The following is a 9,278-nucleotide window of genomic DNA, read 5'->3' as shown; positions in this document are numbered from 1 at the left end:
GGGGGAAGTTTGGCACCCAGCAGGATAAACTCTTAAGGGAAGGGCCGCGGTCCTCGTCATGCCGGCAGCCGTAGTCTTCCAGCACAGCCCCTTTGGGCAGCCATGTTGGCCTGCCGCGCCTGCCGGGAGCTGTCATCTTCTGGTAGAGGCCTGTTGTGCGGCCACGTTGGTCCACAGGACGTGCCAGGAGCTGTAGTCACGGTGCTGTTGCCTGAGCGTGCCTGTTCCACGGAGGCAGTCCGAGGCACCCCAACAAAGGCCAAGGGACCCTGGAAGAGCTCCCGCCTCTGCCCCCTGCTCTGACAGCCTGAGAGGTGCCAAGGAGCCGCTGCCCAGCGTGACCACGCTCAGGCACCTTCAGAGCCCTGCTCTGCCCGAGCTGGCTGGGTGTGGGCGTGCGAGCTGCCTGGCTGAGGGCAAGTGGGGAGAGCTGGGGACTGCATGGGAAAGCAGTGGATAAACCCCAGCTGCCTCGGAAATGTAAGGGGGGGTGACTCTCTTTTTGCCGTCGAACCCCTGGAGACTTGTTATGCTTCCCTTCCAGTCCCCTGAGGCCTGGAGGCCTCCTCATAGCCGCTAGTCCCCTCCAAACCCCTCTGTTGCCTCAGTTGCCCCTGGCGTTGCCTCAGCCTGACGCGGTTGCCCCCTCAGAACCTCTCAGTGCCCCAGTGCCCCTTTTGATGTGCTCCAGAGGCCTCAGCTTGCTCCCTGGTCCCCACAGCACCCCTCCGTTCGCCTCCTTGTTCCCTCCCTTTGAGCCTCAGGAGCCCTCCCTTGGCCCTGCTTGGGCACAAAAGCCCACCGTGGGCCTTCTCTGGGGCCAGTGGAGGGCTCTCGGGCACAGTCCAACCTCAGGACTCCTCCCTTTGCCTCTGTAGCTGTGTGAGGATTGCTCCAGCCCACGCAGGACCCCTCGGGGGGCCTTCCTTGCAACCCCAGGCCCCTCTTCTCCAGGACCTCTAGCAGCCATGAAACCCCACGAGACTGGGGCCTGGCCCCCTCCACTCTACAGTACCACCTCACTCCCCTCAGCACTCCTCCAGAGGGGTTTGTCAGGGCCCAGGGCCTCCCATGGCTCATCTGGGCCCCTGAGGACCCCTTTCTTTCTGAGGCAGTCATGGCGACCAAGGCACTCTCTTTGTCCTCTAGCCCCTCTGGGACCCCTGCGGTTGCCCTCCAGCCCCCTTAGCACCTTCGCACTGTGCTTGCAAACCCGCCGGACTCCATCACGGCGTGGGGAAGTGGCGAAGCAGCAACAGCAGGTGCTTGCTGGGGCCTCGCTGCGATGCCCACAGACCCACGGGGAGGCTGGAGCTGACCACCCTTCCCGTGCCCTACCCTCGCTGCGTGACAGATACACTCTTCTAATCTCTATTAGGGGTTAAAGCCTCATTTTAAAGTGACAAACCCTCACTTTCAGGCTCTCAACCTGCATTTTTTAGGGTCCAAGCCTCATTTTTAGGGTCCCAAACCCTCACATTTATGCATAAGCCCCTCTTTTAACACTCAAAGCCTCAGTTTTCTGTCCCAAAGCGTCACTTTTAGGCTTCAAACCTACCTGTCTTTTTAGGATCAACGCCTCATTTTAAGTTCTCCAAACCTTCCCTTTCAGGGTCCAGTCCCCAATTTTAAAGACACAAAGCCTCATTTAGAGGTCTCAAACCCTCAGTTTCAGGGTCCAATCCCCTCTTTTAACTCTCAAAGCCTCAGTTTCAAGTTCCAAACCCCTCTATTAGGGATGATAGCCTCATTTTTAGGTCCCAAACCCTCACTTTCAGGCTCTCAACCTGTCTTCTTTAGGGTCAAAGCCTCATTTTTAGGGCTCCATGCCCTCACGTTTATGGCCCAAGCCCCTCTTTTAACACTCAAAGCCTCAGGTTTCTGTCCCAAAGCGTCACTTATACGCTTCAAATCTGTATTTAAGGCTCAAAGCCTCAGTTTTATATCCCACTTTTATATATTTTTATGTATCACATTTAGGCTCCAAACTCCACCTCTTTAGGGACAAGCCCTCATTCTTAGGTCCCAAAGAATCACTTTAAAGCACCCAAACCCTCTTTTCACATCAAAGCCTTATAGTTAGGACCGCAAACCTCACTTTTAGGGTCCAAACCCCGGTGTTAAAGCTGAAAGCCTCGTTTTGAACAGCGAAACCCTCACTGTGAATTGAGGGATGTGCTGCTTCCACTGTGACCAGTTGTCCTGCCCTCTGCTAATAACAGATGAGCCGTTGGCCGAAGGTGACAAGGGCAGGCTGACAACAAGGCTCCGGCACACCCCGCACGCCGCCGCTTTTCCTGCTAGCCCGCCAGCAAAAGAGCCTGGAAGGCTGAGAAACTGCCGAGGCGCCAAAACAAACCCCAGGCGGCAGAATTGCTAACGATCGCCACGTTGCGCCCGAGTGGGGCTGAGCAGGCCACGTGCACGCTCATGGTGTGGTTCTTGTCCGCGGGTGGCTGAGAAGGTGTGGCTGGGTCAAATCCACTTGCTTCAAGGTATTAATAGCAAAGTGAAATCGCCCACCCCTTCCGTCCCCAAGAGATTGCCTGGATCCATGCGCTTTGCCAGGCTCAAGGCTGGGCCCAGCATCACCAACACCTCAGAAGAAGCAAGCTAGGAAAGCTGCTACCCTGGCTCGCATGTCAGTCCCCCGAGTGCAGAAATCGCGTTAGCGCCTTGCTGATGTCTGCTGGGTTTTGGGTGCAAAGGCTGGGCTGCCCTTGCAGGCGCTTCGGGAGCCACGAGCAGAGCTGCAGACGTGGTGATGGTCAGGTTTGCCAGAGTCCTCAGGCTGGGCAGCCCCTTGAGTTTCCTGTTTCCCAGGGGACGAGAGCTGTCGGTCCCGCTCCCCTCCATCCCCGCTGAGCAGCTGGGAGTTTGGTACAAGGACACCCTGGGTCAGCGGGTGCTGCGCTGCCACGAGCTGCTGGAAAGCGGGAGCGTCAGGAAGCTCTCCGGGCAATCGCGGTGCCTTCACGCTGCCGTTTCCCCGTTGCCTTCTGGCTCTCTAAAGAAAAGACTTGCCCAGGGGGGAACAAACGTGGCTTCTCCGGGGAAAAGCCCCCCTGAGAGGTACACTTGTAACACAAGCCTGGAGCCAGGGTGTGCTGATGGGGAGTGACCTGCAGGCAGCAGGAGCAGCCAGCAAGGATGCTGTTTGCTCAGCACGCTCCTGGTGCTACACGTGTGAAGGAGACCAGGGGTTTGGGCTTTGTTGCTCCAGCTTTATTGAAAGAGAGGCATTTTCCTGAGGCACGTTGCACCTCTTCTGCCTGGCTTTTAGCAGCACCAGCAGCACAGCGCTCGCAGGATGCGTCGTGCTCTTTCCTGCACCCTGGGAGAGCTCAGGCTGAGGACGGTCTGAGCTGCCAGGGAACGGATGGAGAGGTCGCTGTCTTCCTGCAGGGACTGAAGGGCTGTGACAGAAAGAGAGGTGAGATGAAGGGCTGTCTCTGCAGAGGCTTCCAGGCATCCCCTGCACACCGTGGCAGCCCCACCTGCCGCTTTCCCCGGCCAGGAGAAAGCAGCAGCTGCTGCTGCTGCTGCTGCACAGGAATGCCCCAAATGCCCCGACACATTCCCCTGGCCCTGAGGCGCTTCCCTGGAGCAGGGCCAGCCATGGCAGCACCCTGCCCAGGCTCTGTCCCCTGCCCCTCCAGCCCCGGCCAACACAGCACTGCCCCTACTCACCGCTGCACATCTCGGCCAGCTTCTCCTTGCTTTGGTCCCTCAGGGGCCGCGCGGCAAGCCCTAGGCACAGAGCTCTGTCAGCCCTCCCTGCTCCCCAGCACGCTCCCAGCAGCGCAGCCCCCCGCCCTGCCGGCTGGGCCGCACGCCCTCCTCCCCCTCAAAGGGCTGAGCCCGGGCAAGAGCAGCAGCTCAGTGGGGTTGGACTGAGCGAGGCGGCCACCAAGGCCACCTGCGTGGGCAGGGGTGGGAGAGGGAGGCCAAGGCCCTGCGCGGGGCAGCTGGGGCTCGGGCAGCCGCAGGGCTGCTCCTTGGTGCCAGTGCAGTGGCGGGGACTGGGGCCAGGCTGCCCAAAGAGGGACTGCGGGGGCTGTGGCTCACCGATGAACCTCACGGCTGCCTCACGCAAGGGGACCTGAGCATCCTTCAGGTATGGCAGGCTCTGATGACAGTATCCTTCGGCCCTGCTGCTGTCCTGCTCCAGCTGGAGAGAGCAGAAGGGTATGGGCATGCCACAGTCCCTCCCCAGTGGGCTGGAGCACTCCCTCCTGCCAGCACCTCCCTGTTCCCCTTCCCCCCCCAGCCAATTCCCGTCTCCCAGCCAGGGGCCCTGTGGGGCTGAGGAGCAGAGAGCGCCACAGGCAGAGGTGCCCCAGGGGTGCTGAGACCCTTCCCTCCTGCGGGGTGTGGGGAGGGGAGAGGGGCATGGAGAAGAGCCCTTGGGCGCTCTCTTCTTGCGCACAGGGAAGGGGAGAAGGCTGCGGCTCACGGCTGTGGGCTCTGGGCTGCAGCAGGGCAGGTGAGGCACATGTGCAGAGCCCACAGCCCAGACACGGCGGGCAGCCCTTGTCCAGCCTGGGCCCTGGGGCCTGCAGCTTGTCCTCACCAAACACTCTCCAATCCTCCATGTCTGCTCTGTCTGCACCAGGTGTCTGAGCTGTTTCCACTTGAGGAGCTCTGCTCCAGCAAGGAGGGCTTCCCTGGAGGCCTGCAGAACAGCAGAAGCTGGGAGATGGCACCACGGCCTGGGGAAGGAGAGCTGGCGTCCCCCTCCTCGTGGCTTTGTTCCTGGGGTGATCCTGGCCTTGGGAAGGCGGGACATGCCCTGTCCCAAACATGTGGGGGTCTCTTGGGCACAGCCCTGAGGGGCAGGCATTGAGGCTCAAAGCCCTGGCCTTCCACACCTGCAGGGGCAGCAGGGAAGCCCGTAGGGACGCATGTGTTCACGCCACGGTTCACGGGCCACGGGCTGCTGCTGAGCCCTGCTGGAGCAGGCAAGGCAGGTGTTGGAAATGTCCATGGCAGCTTCTCTGCCCGTGCTTGCGCTGGGTCTGCAGGGACCCTCCCTATGGGCTGTGCTGGAGGAGGGCTGAGCAGTGGGAGCGTGGGTGGGAGGGGATCCCACCTCCCCTTCCAGCTCTGCAGCAAGAGGCACTGGGGGATGAGGAAGGCAGTGGTGGGCCCAGTGCAGGGACGGATGGGAGCTCTGCCCTGTCCGCAGTGCCTCGGGCAGCTGGACCCCAAGGTGACACACACTGCCAGAGTCTGACTGCCAGCAGCTCTTGCCCCTGAACCCAAGGGGTCAGCACGCCCTTCCCTGTGTCACTGGCCAGCTTTGAAATCTCTACCTTGGCCACGGTGTCCGCCTCATCGTGCAAGCGAAAGAAGAGCGGGAGCAGGCATCTTTGCACTTCCTCCTTCATCCTCTGCTTGCCATTCCCCACCACAGTCTCCACGGCGACTCTGAAGAGGCTGATGGAGAGCTCTCTCGTCTCGCCGGACTCCTGTTAGGGAGAAGGAGAGGGGGACTTGAGAAAGAGCCACTCCGGGCTCCCTGTGAGCATTAGCCCAAGGGCATGAGCATGGCAGGTGTGATGGCAGCTTGGCGGCACCAAGCTGTCAGGGGAAGCTGCGCTGGGCTGCAACGCCCAGAAGCCATCCCACGAGAGCCCAGGGGAGCGAGGAGGGCAGAAGGCCCTGCCCGCGGGGCTGCCCGCAGGTCTGGGCTGAAGGGCAGCTGTCATTGCCCAGTGCCCCTCTGCGGGGCTCAGTCTCCCACATCAGCCTTACATCGTCAAAGAGGGGTGGGAGCTTCTCCGCCAGCTCCAGAGCGAAGGTGCTGGCCTGCCTGCTCTTCAGGTGAGGCACCACGTTTCTGAAGACCAGCAGGGCCGCCTTCTTGATTTCCGTGCTGTCATCATCGAGCACCTTCATGATGTGTGGCAGGAGGACCTGCATTTTTCTCGCCTGTATGAAAGACACGAGTTTCCTTTTTGTGAAACAGTCAAAGAGCACCTTGGCAAAAACGCTCTGGTCACTGAGCAGCAGATGGCTCGGTAGCCCTGTGTGCCTGGAGAGCTCCCCAGGCAGCCACCAGGCCCCACCACGGCAGGGTGGGCATCTGGAGCGCTCACCCACCCCCTGACTCCCAGCCAAGGCTGAGCCACGGCCCTACCCAGCGCCCCAGCCCCCGGCTGCCAGCATGGCTCCCCTTGACGACACCCTGCTCACCATGTCAGGTCTCTGTGACAGCACAATGAGGCCTCCGAGAAACAGGGAGATTGTCACCAGGCTTGGGTGCCTCCGATAGGTCTCGTTGTGGGACGGGTCACCAAAATCCTCTGAGGGAAACTCGCCGGAGGCCATCAGCTGAAGGAAACAGAGCAGTGAGACACTGGCAGAGCCTGCGAGGCTCGCTGGAGGGGATCAAGGCCTTCTCTGGTAACTCACAAGCAAGGGGAAGATGCAGGTGGGTTCGCTGCTGGAGCTGAGAAGATTGCGCCACCACTGGTACCGGTGCAATCTGAGGAGTCCCGTTAAGATGTTCTCCAAAGCCTGGGGGACGCGAAGCACCATCTCCCACAGGGCCATGCCCGTGCTGCAAGCGAGAGCGCTGGGTGAGCAGGGCTGCCGCAGCCTCAGCAGCGTGGCCTGGGAGGGTCCCGCAGGAGGCAGAGCCTGCCCCTTGCTTGGGATGCCCCGGGCAGCAGGAGAGGGCTGACGGGGTGCTCCCCGCGGGGCTGGGAGGAGCGTGGTGGCCGGGCTCGGGGCTGCCTGGGCCAGCTTTGGCTGCTGCAGGCCTGGCGGAGCCAGCAGGGCTGGAAAGCGTGCTGGGATGGAGGGCCCTGCTCCTCGGGGGTGTCCTGCAGCATTCCTTGGGTCTGGCAGCCAGAGGGGCTCCGCATCCCTCTCCCCTCAGGGAACAAGCCCTCGTGGCTGTTGGGGCCAGTACCTGTGTCCTGGTGGAGAGAACTTCACCAGGCTGATGGCCACTTGCGCGGGGTACCGGTCGGTCAGCAGGAGAAGCAGTGACAGCACGCTCTGCTGCTCTGACTCCTGGTTGATTACTTCCAGGTTTTCGTGGAGGCACCTCATGAGCTTTGGCACCTGGAGGGGGGACACAGGGGAGGATGGTGCTGCCAGTGGAGCGCAGCCATTTCCTCAGCTGCCCTTCCCATCCCTCCCTGCTGGCTTAAGGTGTCTTCGGGTGCTCGAGACACCTACACCTGGGCTTGGGAGGGAGGGAGGAGCAAGGCCTGACAGGGGGAAGGGTAGGGCAATGCAGCCACAGGCCACTTACATCTGCCAGCCAGAAGTCAGGGTTTCTCATGACCCCATTCAGCATGTTTCTTGCTTCCCCCTTGTCAAAGATGCTGGAGTCTCCCATCGCCTCGATGGCCACAAGGACGATGTCTGTCCTCTCCGAAGGTTGGAGGTATTTTGCAAGGGACTGTGGGAGGAAGGAAGGGAGGGAAGCCATGTCACACCGAGTGCCCTGGGGGTGCTGCTTCGCGGGGCAGTGCGAGCAGCCCTGGCCAGAGATGCCCGGCAGTGCTGGCGGCAGCGCCTGCAGGAGAGCTGGCAGCAGGGGTTGCAGTCACTGTGCGGGGGAGGATGAGAGGAGGGGTCCCCAGGGTGAGGGAGGAAGGCTGGACTCATGGGCACAGTGTGCTGTCCCTACAGAGAAGCGGGGCTTGCTGGTGGCCAGGAGGGCTGGAGCTGCTGCTGGGACACTGGAGAGCAGCCCTCGCATCGTCCCTGCATGGGGACAGCAGGAACCCTCTCAGCAGGGACAGCGAGGCCATGCCAGCCCCACTGATTCTGGATGCCTTTGCTCACACAAGTCCCCTGCTGATGCCACGGGCAAGAGTCCCAGCAAGGGGGGAGCTCCTTACCATGGCAAAGTCTTCAGCGGCGTCCAAAGAAATCAGGGAGTTTTCCACAAGGTGCCAATGGAGCTGTTGTGCTTCATCCTTGAGCATTGCCCTGCCTAAAGAGCAGGGAAAACAGGAAAGGGTCAATAAGACACAATAGCTTTGCCAGCCAGCTTAACCAAAGGGCCCCGAGATCTGCTTGCGAGATGGCAGGACACAAGCAGTCAGGGAGGTTTGTGGAGGGCATCAGGAATAGCTTCTTGCTGCAAGCACTGGAGGGGCCACCCGGGGTGATGCACAGATGGATCTGCTCTTCACTAACTGGGAAGACATGGCAGCAGTAGCTTTGGCTGTGGGCTCCACAAAAGAGCGCGGTTCAAGGTTCTGAAAGGAGGGTGGAAGGAGAGCAGCAGAGAGCAGACCCTGCACTTCAGGAGAGCATTCAGCTTCTGCAGCAAAATGACAGCTGGGGTGCTATGGGAAGCAGCTGTGAGGGGCAAAGGAGGTCATGGAGAGAAGCAGACCCATCAGGAGATGTGTGCGCGCGAACAGATGAAGCCACCACAACTTCTCTTACGTTTTTGATTCTTGATGAACACTCTGAGGTGATCTAGAGCCTGGTAAACTATATACTCTGGCTCTTCAGCAGAATATAAGAAAAGGAGGAGACGTCCCATCAGCTGTCCCAGGATTGGGATCTGGATGTCTCCATAGCCATCAGGGGCGTGTGTGTCTCTTCCAAAGTGGCTCCAGCCCTGGGCGAGGGAGGCAGAACAGCAGAAGGGTAGAGGGCAGGCAGCAGGCGCCAAAGCCCTGAACCCAAGAGTGTGTCCAGGGCTGGATCCCTGGTGCGTCAGGACTTTGCAGGGCCGTGCTGGCCGTGGCTCCCAGAGCAGCTGTGTGGGCACCAGCCCCACGCGGGGAGAGCTGCAGGCTGCTCTGGTGCACAGGGAGGGGGACATGGCCTGGCTGGAGGGTGCCTGGCTCCCTACCTCCCGTGCGAAATGGTCAGCCAGCAAACGGCTCAGCACCCTAATCCTCCCCAGGGCTCTCTCCCGCACAACTGCTCTCTCAGACTTGGTGTAGTTGAGCAGCACCTGGGAAGAGAGAAGCTGCTGGTGTGCCCTGGGAGCAGACACCTGCTCCGGCAGAAGCAGCACTGCTGACCTCCGGGGCAGGACTCTGCCCTCGCGCAGTCCATTCGAGGCTTCCTGTGATGTCGAGCAAAGCCTGCAGTGGGGTTCCTGCCCTAGGAGTCTCGCAGGCTTGCAGGCTTGGGACAAACGCCGCTGGCCAACCTTGAGGCCAGGCAGGAGGGCAAATGCCACCCTCTGCCGCCACTGTGCTCCGGAAGAGCCTGGTGGGCAGCCCCAGGTCACCCCAGGGAGGTGGGCAGCCTCCCTGCAGCGTGCTGTCTCTGCATGGCACTGGGGTGGG

This window comes from Phalacrocorax aristotelis, chromosome 27 (assembly GCF_949628215.1).
Source record: "Phalacrocorax aristotelis chromosome 27, bGulAri2.1, whole genome shotgun sequence".
Taxonomy (NCBI): domain Eukaryota; kingdom Metazoa; phylum Chordata; class Aves; order Suliformes; family Phalacrocoracidae; genus Phalacrocorax; species Phalacrocorax aristotelis.
Note: the sequence above shows the minus strand (reverse complement) of the source record.